Genomic DNA, 8,807 nt, shown 5'->3' with positions numbered 1-8,807 from the left:
CCCTGACCTGACAAGGTAAAAATCTGTTCTGGCCCTGAACAAGGCAGTTAACCCACTGTTCCTAGACCGTAATTGTAAATAACAATGTTCTTAACTGACTTGCTTAGTTAAATTTAAAAAATACCTTGTCACAACTGATTGGCTCAAACACATTAAGTAAAGAAATTCCACAAATTAACTTAAGGCACACCTGTTAATAAAAATGCATTCCAGGTGACTACCTCAGGTGACTACCTCATTTGATTTGTTTCAAACACTTTTGTTTACTTGATTTATGTCACCTTTATTTAACCAGGTAGGCCAGTTGAGAACAAGTTCTCATTTACAACTGCAACCTGGCCAAGATAAAGCAAAGCAATGTGACAAAACAGTCACACAAACAAACATACAGTCAACACAAAATAAAAAAATATGAATCCATATGTATTATTTCATAGATTTGATGTCTTCACTGTTATTTTTACTATTTTCTACATTGTAGACTAATGAAAAACCCTGGAATGAGTAGGTGTGGTCAAACCTTTGACTGGTACTGAAAATACATATATTCTCCCTTCCGGGATGGCTACATGGTCACCCCTTCTCCCTTCCAAAAGGCAGAAACTCAAACTGGAAGTACACGTGCTAAGGTCTATTTAGGGAAGTGTTGAGTGCAATAGAGATTGCATCGTCTGTGGATCCAAGCCATAAAACTCCTGAACAGCTAATCAAATGGCTACCCGGACTATATCCATTTTTACACTGCTGCTGTTTATTATCTATGCAGTCACTTTACCCCTACCTATATGTACATAATACCTCAATTACCTTGACTAACCTGTACCCCCGCACATTGACTCATTCCCGTTACCCACTGTATATAGCCTCATTATTTTATTTTTGCTCTTTTATTTTTTACTTTAGTTTATTTAATAAATATTTTTTTCTTAAAACTGCATCGTTGGTTAAGGGCTTGTAAGTAAGCAATACACGGTAATGTCTAAACCTATTGTATTCGGTGCATGTCACCAATAATATTAGATTTGATTAGCCAAGCGAGGGAAGTTGGCAACGTTAGCCCCTCAGCCCTCGTTTTTGATTGAGTTTGCGAGTGTCCAATTATGTTCACCATGGGGCCTGAAACGCCCCATAATTCAATTTCCGATGATTGTACATCTGCTTAGAAAAGTCAGCCAAAACTTAAAACCAACATTAATATGGAGAACCGTGGGACGAAGGAGTGACATTACTGGTCAAGAGCTGGCCATTTAAAATGAATTAATTCTTCCCTCGCCCTGCAAGTGTAAACTCATCAGATGACATCAGAAGTGTCCACTTAATTTGAGGGCTGAGGGTGTGTGTTTGGAATGCAGCCACAGTGACTGAGTTCATCAGGAAGTGTATAGGGGATGTTCCCACTGTGACTATTAAAACCTACCCAAACCAAAAACTGTGATAGATGGCAGCATTCGCGTGTTAAACCTTGAAAGGCTGCCGGTCCAGACGGTATCCCTATCTGCGTCATAAGAGCACGTGCAGACCAGCTGGCTGGAGTGTTTATGGACATATTCAATCTCTCCCTATCCCAGTCTGCTGTCCCCACTTGCTTCAAGATGTCCACCATCGCTTTCTTCGATACAGGAACAAAGGTAACTGAACTAAATGACTATCACCCCGTAACACTCACTTCATCATGAAGTGCTTTGAGAGGCTGGTTAAGAATCATATCACCTCCAAAAAGTGAAAAGTTTAAGTTCCTCGGAGTACACATTTCTTACAATCTGAAATGGTCCACCCACACAGACAGTGTGGTGAAGGCGCAACAGCGCCTATTCAACCTCAGTAAGCTGAAGAAATGTGGCTTGGCCCCTAAAACCCTCACAAACGTATGTATAATGGAGAACATCCTGTCGGGCTGTATCACCGCCTGGTACGGCAACTGCACCGCAGGGATCTCCAGAGGGTGGTGTGGACTGCGCAACGCATCATAGGGGGCACACTGCCTGCCCTCCGGGACATCTACAGCACCTGATGTCACAGGAAGGCCAAAAAGATCAAAGATATCAACCACCTGAGCCATGGCCTGTTCACCCCACTATCATCCAGGAGGCAAGGTTTGTACAGGTGCATCAAAGCTGGGACCGAGAGACTGAAAAACAGCTTCTATCTCAAGGCCATCAGACTGTTAAATTGCCATCATTAGCCGGCGACTATCCGGTTACTCAACCCAACACCTTAGAGGCTGCTGCCCTATATACATAGAAATGGAATCACTGGTCACTTTAAACGGAACACTAATCATGTTTACATACTGTTTTACTAATTTCATATGTATATTCTGTATTTTAGTCAATGCCACTCAGACATTTCTCTTCCTAATATTTATATATTTCTTAATTCCATTCTTTACTTTTAGATTTGTGTGTATGTTTGTGAATTGTTAGATACTACTGCACTGTTGGACCTTGGAACACAAGCAGTTCATTACACCCGAAATATAATCTGCTAAATATGTGACCAATAAAATTTGATTTGAGCAGTGTAGCGTTTAGTGACGCAAAACTTTAGTGGTCAAAACCATTCATCTTGGAGCGAGGGGGTTTGGAAAGTGCTATCATATCACGCAATTATACCATTTATGAAATGGTTCAGATATATAGTACACAGACTAGCTAAAAAATAAGTGAAAATGTACAAATTATACAATGGATTATGATAATTTTCTGGTAAAAAAAAAGTGAAGGTGCAAAAACATGTTTGCACCCCACCATTTTAATTTGCTCCATGGCGGCAAGTGATAAGAAGGCTGTTCAGCTCCTCTCATTCGCAAAGAAGAATAACTTTGTAGCTTGTTCTGATTAATAAACAATGCCATGCTGGTGAGTGGTAACATTTAAACAAAACCCAGCCCTGAAACGAAACGTAGGCTGAAAATGTCTACATCATAACATAGGAAAAGACACCGTATTCACAGATTTGCAAAAAGTGGGCAGCTCGGGATTTGTCACTTCATGCCCAAATATATCATACTTTGACTAAAACGATGACTTGACTTAAATCGTTGTGCAACATCATGGGTAAACTCTGGCCATCATCTTTCAGCTCGAAAAGCTTCTCCCCTTATGCAGTCGGCATCCAGCACCTACAGATATACACGTCTTAGCAACTAGCAACCCTGTAGTCATTGAGGGTTTGCTAATATATTTCAACTAAATTAATGCTTTATTTACATGATTCCACTCACTTGTTCAAAGACCTGCTTCAACATTGCAGTTTACCAAACTGAACACCTGGATGGATACAGACAGATAACTTATTGTGTGGCTGTGTTGGAATAATTTCATGTAATAATAGGCATGTAAACATACAAATAAGAGCATGACAAAGTAAAAACAGCTCCACAACTGCTCAGACTCCACCAGCTGGGTATACACCGTGGAACTAGTGGGCACAGCCCTCTGCCTCTTACACACAAACACACTTACCTGGACCAAATTTAAAATGTTATTTGTATTTAACTAGGCAAGTCAGTTAAGAAAACAACTCTTATTTACAATGACGACCTACCCCGGGCAAACCCTAACAATGCCGGGCAAACCCTAACAACGCTGGGCCAATTGTGCGCCGCCCTATGGGACTCCCCCAATTACGGCCGGTTGTGATACAGCCTGGAATCAAACCAGGGTCTGTAGGGACGCCTCTAGCACTGAGATGCAATGCCTTATGTTTAATATCGGGGAATCCCATCTTTCCTACATTGCAGATGTACAGTATTTAGGCCATCTACAGTACAGTGCTGGTGGAAAGGCAACAATGACATTAATGCTTAGCTGTAGTTAACGATCGAGAACTGCTCCAAGGAAGTGCCAAAGTTTTGTTGAAGGTGGTGGGAAACACTGTCTCCTATGTACCTTCGGGACCCCTTTTTCAAAGTCAATTCATTGAGATCTCTTCTAGCCATGGTAGGCTAAATAATGCACAACTTGGCATTTTTATAAATTATCTTAAGCATGATGGGATGTTAATTTCTTAATTAACTCAGAAACAACAACTGTATGGAAGAACCTGCTTTCAATTGACTTTGTATCCCCCATTTAATGAAGTATTTATTTTGTTACCAGTATTTCTTTCTGGCAGTGATCAAACACTTAAAGTTATCAGATTCATCAACATATTATTCCAATAAAGAAGTCATGAATTTCACACATTTTAATTGTATTACTGTTAATTTCAAGTTTATATAACTTATAAACCGCAAGCTTGTGTGTGTGATTAGTGAATTTAAAAGGTGCAAATTGGTAGTCAGGCACAGATGGCAGTAGGCAGACAGAATGGCATGCTAGGAATAGGCACCAGGGTGTCAGAGAAGATGGATGCCAAGAGTGTGCAAAACTGTCATCAAGGCAAAGGGTTGCTGTTTGAAGAATATCAAATATCAACTATATTTTGATTTGATTAACACTTTTCTGGTTACTACATGATTCCATGTGTTATTTCATAGTTTGTCTTCACTATTATTCTACAATGTATAAAATAGTAAAAATAAAGAATAATCCTTGAATTAGTTGGTGTCCAAACTTTTGACTGCTAGTGTAGTGTGTTTGTATTTATGTGAAAATGGAAACTGTACATAAAATGGTGCAGTGAATTAAAACAAGGGTGTGGTTTGAGGTGTATGTTGGGTATGGTGTGGACCTAAACTCGTGTATCCTCACAACCAGGCCCTGGAAGAGATCCCTCAGGTACTGGGCATCCAGTGCCATTCTCTGGGCCAGCTCACGTCGCTCCTCTGCATTACAATACACCAGCCTCTTCTGCATCAACACCCTCACATACTCCACCACCATCAGCCACTGGCTGCAAACGCTACTCAGGACGCGGGTACAAGTCAGCTACAGACTAATATGATTGTCAAAAGGTGCTGGCAGGGTGGGCGAACACAACTATACATCTCAATATGGCGCTCCAGGACGCCACATAACTTCGAAGTGAGCGTGACGTATCCCTGGGCCAGTCAGGAGCGAGACAGGAGTCCCTGCAGGAAGGGTTGGATCGCCAGACGGCAGGCCATCCTCACAACCCGGTCCAGAGCAGGCAGGGGTTGATAGAGGATGAGGATGATGCAGTCTCTTAGAGGCCAGTAGATAGAGGTGGAACTTGTTATTTGTGCTTTGATCCCAGCGATGCTCCTTCCCAAATTCAACAGGCATCTCCCGGAAACTGGAAACAGAGGGAGACGAAATGAGAGACTTGGACATGGAGACTGATGTAGAGAGAAAGCAGATCCAGTGATTACACACACAAGCAAATATTATAGGTGATATATAGGTTATAGGAAAAGTATCAAATTCTCTACACCATTCTCATACATACACAGCCACATTAGGCACATACACACAAAAAAACCAGACCCACCTATTGAGGTTCTCCATCTCATAGAGCCCCACCTGTGTGGTCTGATCCTAAAGTGATTCACTGATCAGAGACCCGCGCATTCCCCTCCAGCATCTAACACAACAATGACACAAACAGAACATCACAACTCACAGGCCTCAAAACCCTCCACAACATATCACCAACACAACTCAAGTTCTCTCCAAAACTCTTGAACGTGCCGTCCTTGGCCAGCTCTCCCGCTATCTCTCTCAGAATGACCTTCTTGATCCAAATCAGTCAGGTTTCAAGACTAGTCATTCAACTGAGACTGCTCTTCTCTGTATCACGGAGGCGCTCCGAGCCCGCTAAAGCTAACTCTCTCTCCTCTGCTCTCATCCTTCTAGACCTATCGGCTGCCTTCGATGCTGTGAACCATCAGATCCTCCTCTCCACCCTCTCCGAGTTGGGCATCTCCGGCGCGGCCCACGCTTGGATTGAGTCCTACCTGACAGGTCGCTCCTACCAGGTGGCGTGGCGAGAATCTGTCTCCTCACCACGCGCTCTCACCACTGGTGTCCCCCAGGGCTCTGTTCTAGGCCCTCTCCTATTCTCGCTATACACCAAGTCACTTGGCTCTGTCATAACCTCACATGGTCTCTCCTATCATTGCTATGCAGACGACACACAATTAATCTTCTCCTTTCCTCCTTCTGGTGACCAGGTGGTGAATCGCATCTCTGCATGTCTGGCAGACATATCAGTGTGGATGACGGATCACCACCTCAAGCTGAACCTCGGCAAGACGGAGCTGCTCTTCCTCCCGGGGGAAGGACTGCCCGTTCCATGATCTCGCCATCACGGTTGACAACTCCATTGTGTCCTCCTCCCAGAGCGCTAAGAACCTTGGCGTGATCCTGGACAACACCCTGTCGTTCTCAACTAACATCAAGGCGGTGGTCCGTTCCTGTAGGTTCATGCTCTACAACATCCGCAGAGTACGACCCTGCCTCACACAGGAAGCGGCGCAGGTCCTAATCCAGGCACTTGTCATCTCCCGTCTGGATTACTGCAACTCGCTGTTGGCTGGGCTCCCTGCCTGTGCCATTAAACCCCTACAACTCATCCAGAACGCCGCAGCCCGTCTGGTGTTCAACCTTCCCAAGTTCTCTCACGTCACCCCGCTCCTCCGCTCTCTCCACTGGCTTCCAGTTGAAGCTCGCATCCGCTACAAGACCATGGTGCTTGCCTACGGAGCTGTGAGGGGAACGGCACCTCAGTACCTCCAGGCTCTGATCAGGCCCTACACCCAAACAAGGGCACTGCGTTCATCCACCTCTGGCCTGCTCGCCTCCCTACCACTGAGGAAGTACAGTTCCCGCTCAGCCCAGTCAAAACTGTTCGCTGCTCTGGCTCCCCAATGGTGGAACACACTCCCTCACGACGCCAGGACAGCGGAGTCAATCACCACCTTCCGGAGACACCTGAAACCCCACCTCTTTAAGGAATACCTAGGATAGGATAAAGTCCTTCTCACCCCCCTTAAAAGATTTAGATGCACTATTGTAAAGTGGCTGTTCCACTGGATGTCATAAGGTGAATGCACCAATTTGTAAGTCGCTCTGGATAAGAGCGTCTGCTAAATGACTTAAATGTAATGTAAATGTAAGTATGTGCATTAAAATAACATTTACCACAACCACATTGCAAACATTTTATATACTGACCATTTTAAAGCAGCCTTAATGTAGATTGTATGTTTGTTAACCTGTGTGATGATGGTTGGCAGGCTGGTATGGTAAAAGCCCTCATGGTCAGTGTCTGGTTCCTGCTCTCTCTGCTCGTCTGTCAGCTCAACCTCCAGGGCTTGTGCATCCACCCAGACACTTTTCTCCTACACAATACAAACTCCACCCAGACTCTTTTCTCCTACACAATACAAACTCCACCCAGACTCTTTTCTCCTACACAATACAAACTCCAGTTAGCAATGTGGGCTCTTAAATGATGCTCAACCCTCTCTCTGACTCTCACTGTATTAAACAAGTGTGCATACACTGCATTCGGTAAGTATTCAGACCCCTTGACTTTTTCCCTAATTTGTTTTACATTACAGCCTTATTCTAAAATGGATTAAATACATTTTTTCCCTCATCAATATACACACAATACCTTATAATGACAAAGTGAACAGATTTTTATACATTTTTGCAAATGTATTAAAAATAAACAACTGAAATACCTTATTTATTCAGACCCTTTGCTATGAGACTACGATTTGAGCTCTGGTGCATCCTGTTTCCATTGATCATCCTTGAGATGTTTCGACAACTTGGAGTGCACTTGTGGTAAATTCAATTTATTGGACATGATTTGGAAAGGCACACACCTGTCTATATAAGGTCCCATAGTTGACAGTGCATGTCAGAGCAAAAACCAAGCCGTGAGGTCAAAATAATTGTCTGTAGAGATCCGAGATTGTGTCGAGGCACAGATCTGGGGAATGGTATCAATTTCTCCCTCAAGTCTATATAATTTCACACGGGAAATGACAATTGCTTCCAGTGAGAGCAGGTGTGTTTGTAATTACATGATACCTTGAGTCTGGAGTGGATGGATGAGGTCCTCAGACATTCCCTTTTGCGGTACTGTCCCAACCTCTCCAAATGCTCAGGGCAACAGAACACAAGCTCTCTGTCCTCCACACCTCTGGCCACACCTCAGAGCGCTGCTGCAGCATCTGTCAATCAGATGTAAACAAGCTCAATTCACCAGATATTCAATCAAACAATATATGTGACAGGATCCACATTAAAAGTATACGTCTGTCTGTACTTCTGGAAATATATACAAGCAAAACAACAAAACTGATGAGTGTGTGGTCATGAGCAATTATGAGTCAATGGGGAGCAGCATGATGTGTGTGTGTGTGTGTGTGTGTGTATGAGCGTGTGGTCATGAGCAATGAGTCAATGGGGAGCAGCACGATGTGTTTATGTGTGTGTATGTATGTGCCATTTAGACAAACAGCACCGTCTGTCTCAGTGGTGGCCATGAGCATTAAATATGACCAAGCATGACATCATCAATTCTGCGGCACAATAAACCTATGGAAGTCTAAATATAGGCAAGCTGGAGATGCTGTCAGAGAAACACTTAGAATAAGCTTCCCTTGTCTAACACAGAAACAATTCCAGTCGGTGAGGGTAAGAGAATTAGATGCATGTACATTTACAGCCAACTCATAAACACATTAAAGCCATGTATTGTTTTCTCTGTTGTGAGAAGTGGGTGTTGGTGTGAGTCAGCTGGTATAGTCTGTGGTGGTGGTTGTTAGTGATTTGAACGTGAGCATGTAGACATCTGTACCTTCAGGTTTGTCACCACCATTCTTGTCTGTCTGCCATAAGTTCAGCGGTCCACCCATCCACCACCAAGAGAGCCCTACACATAGG

This window comes from Oncorhynchus keta, chromosome 17 (genome assembly GCF_023373465.1).
Source record: "Oncorhynchus keta strain PuntledgeMale-10-30-2019 chromosome 17, Oket_V2, whole genome shotgun sequence".
NCBI classification, from domain to species: domain Eukaryota; kingdom Metazoa; phylum Chordata; class Actinopteri; order Salmoniformes; family Salmonidae; genus Oncorhynchus; species Oncorhynchus keta.
Note: the sequence above shows the minus strand (reverse complement) of the source record.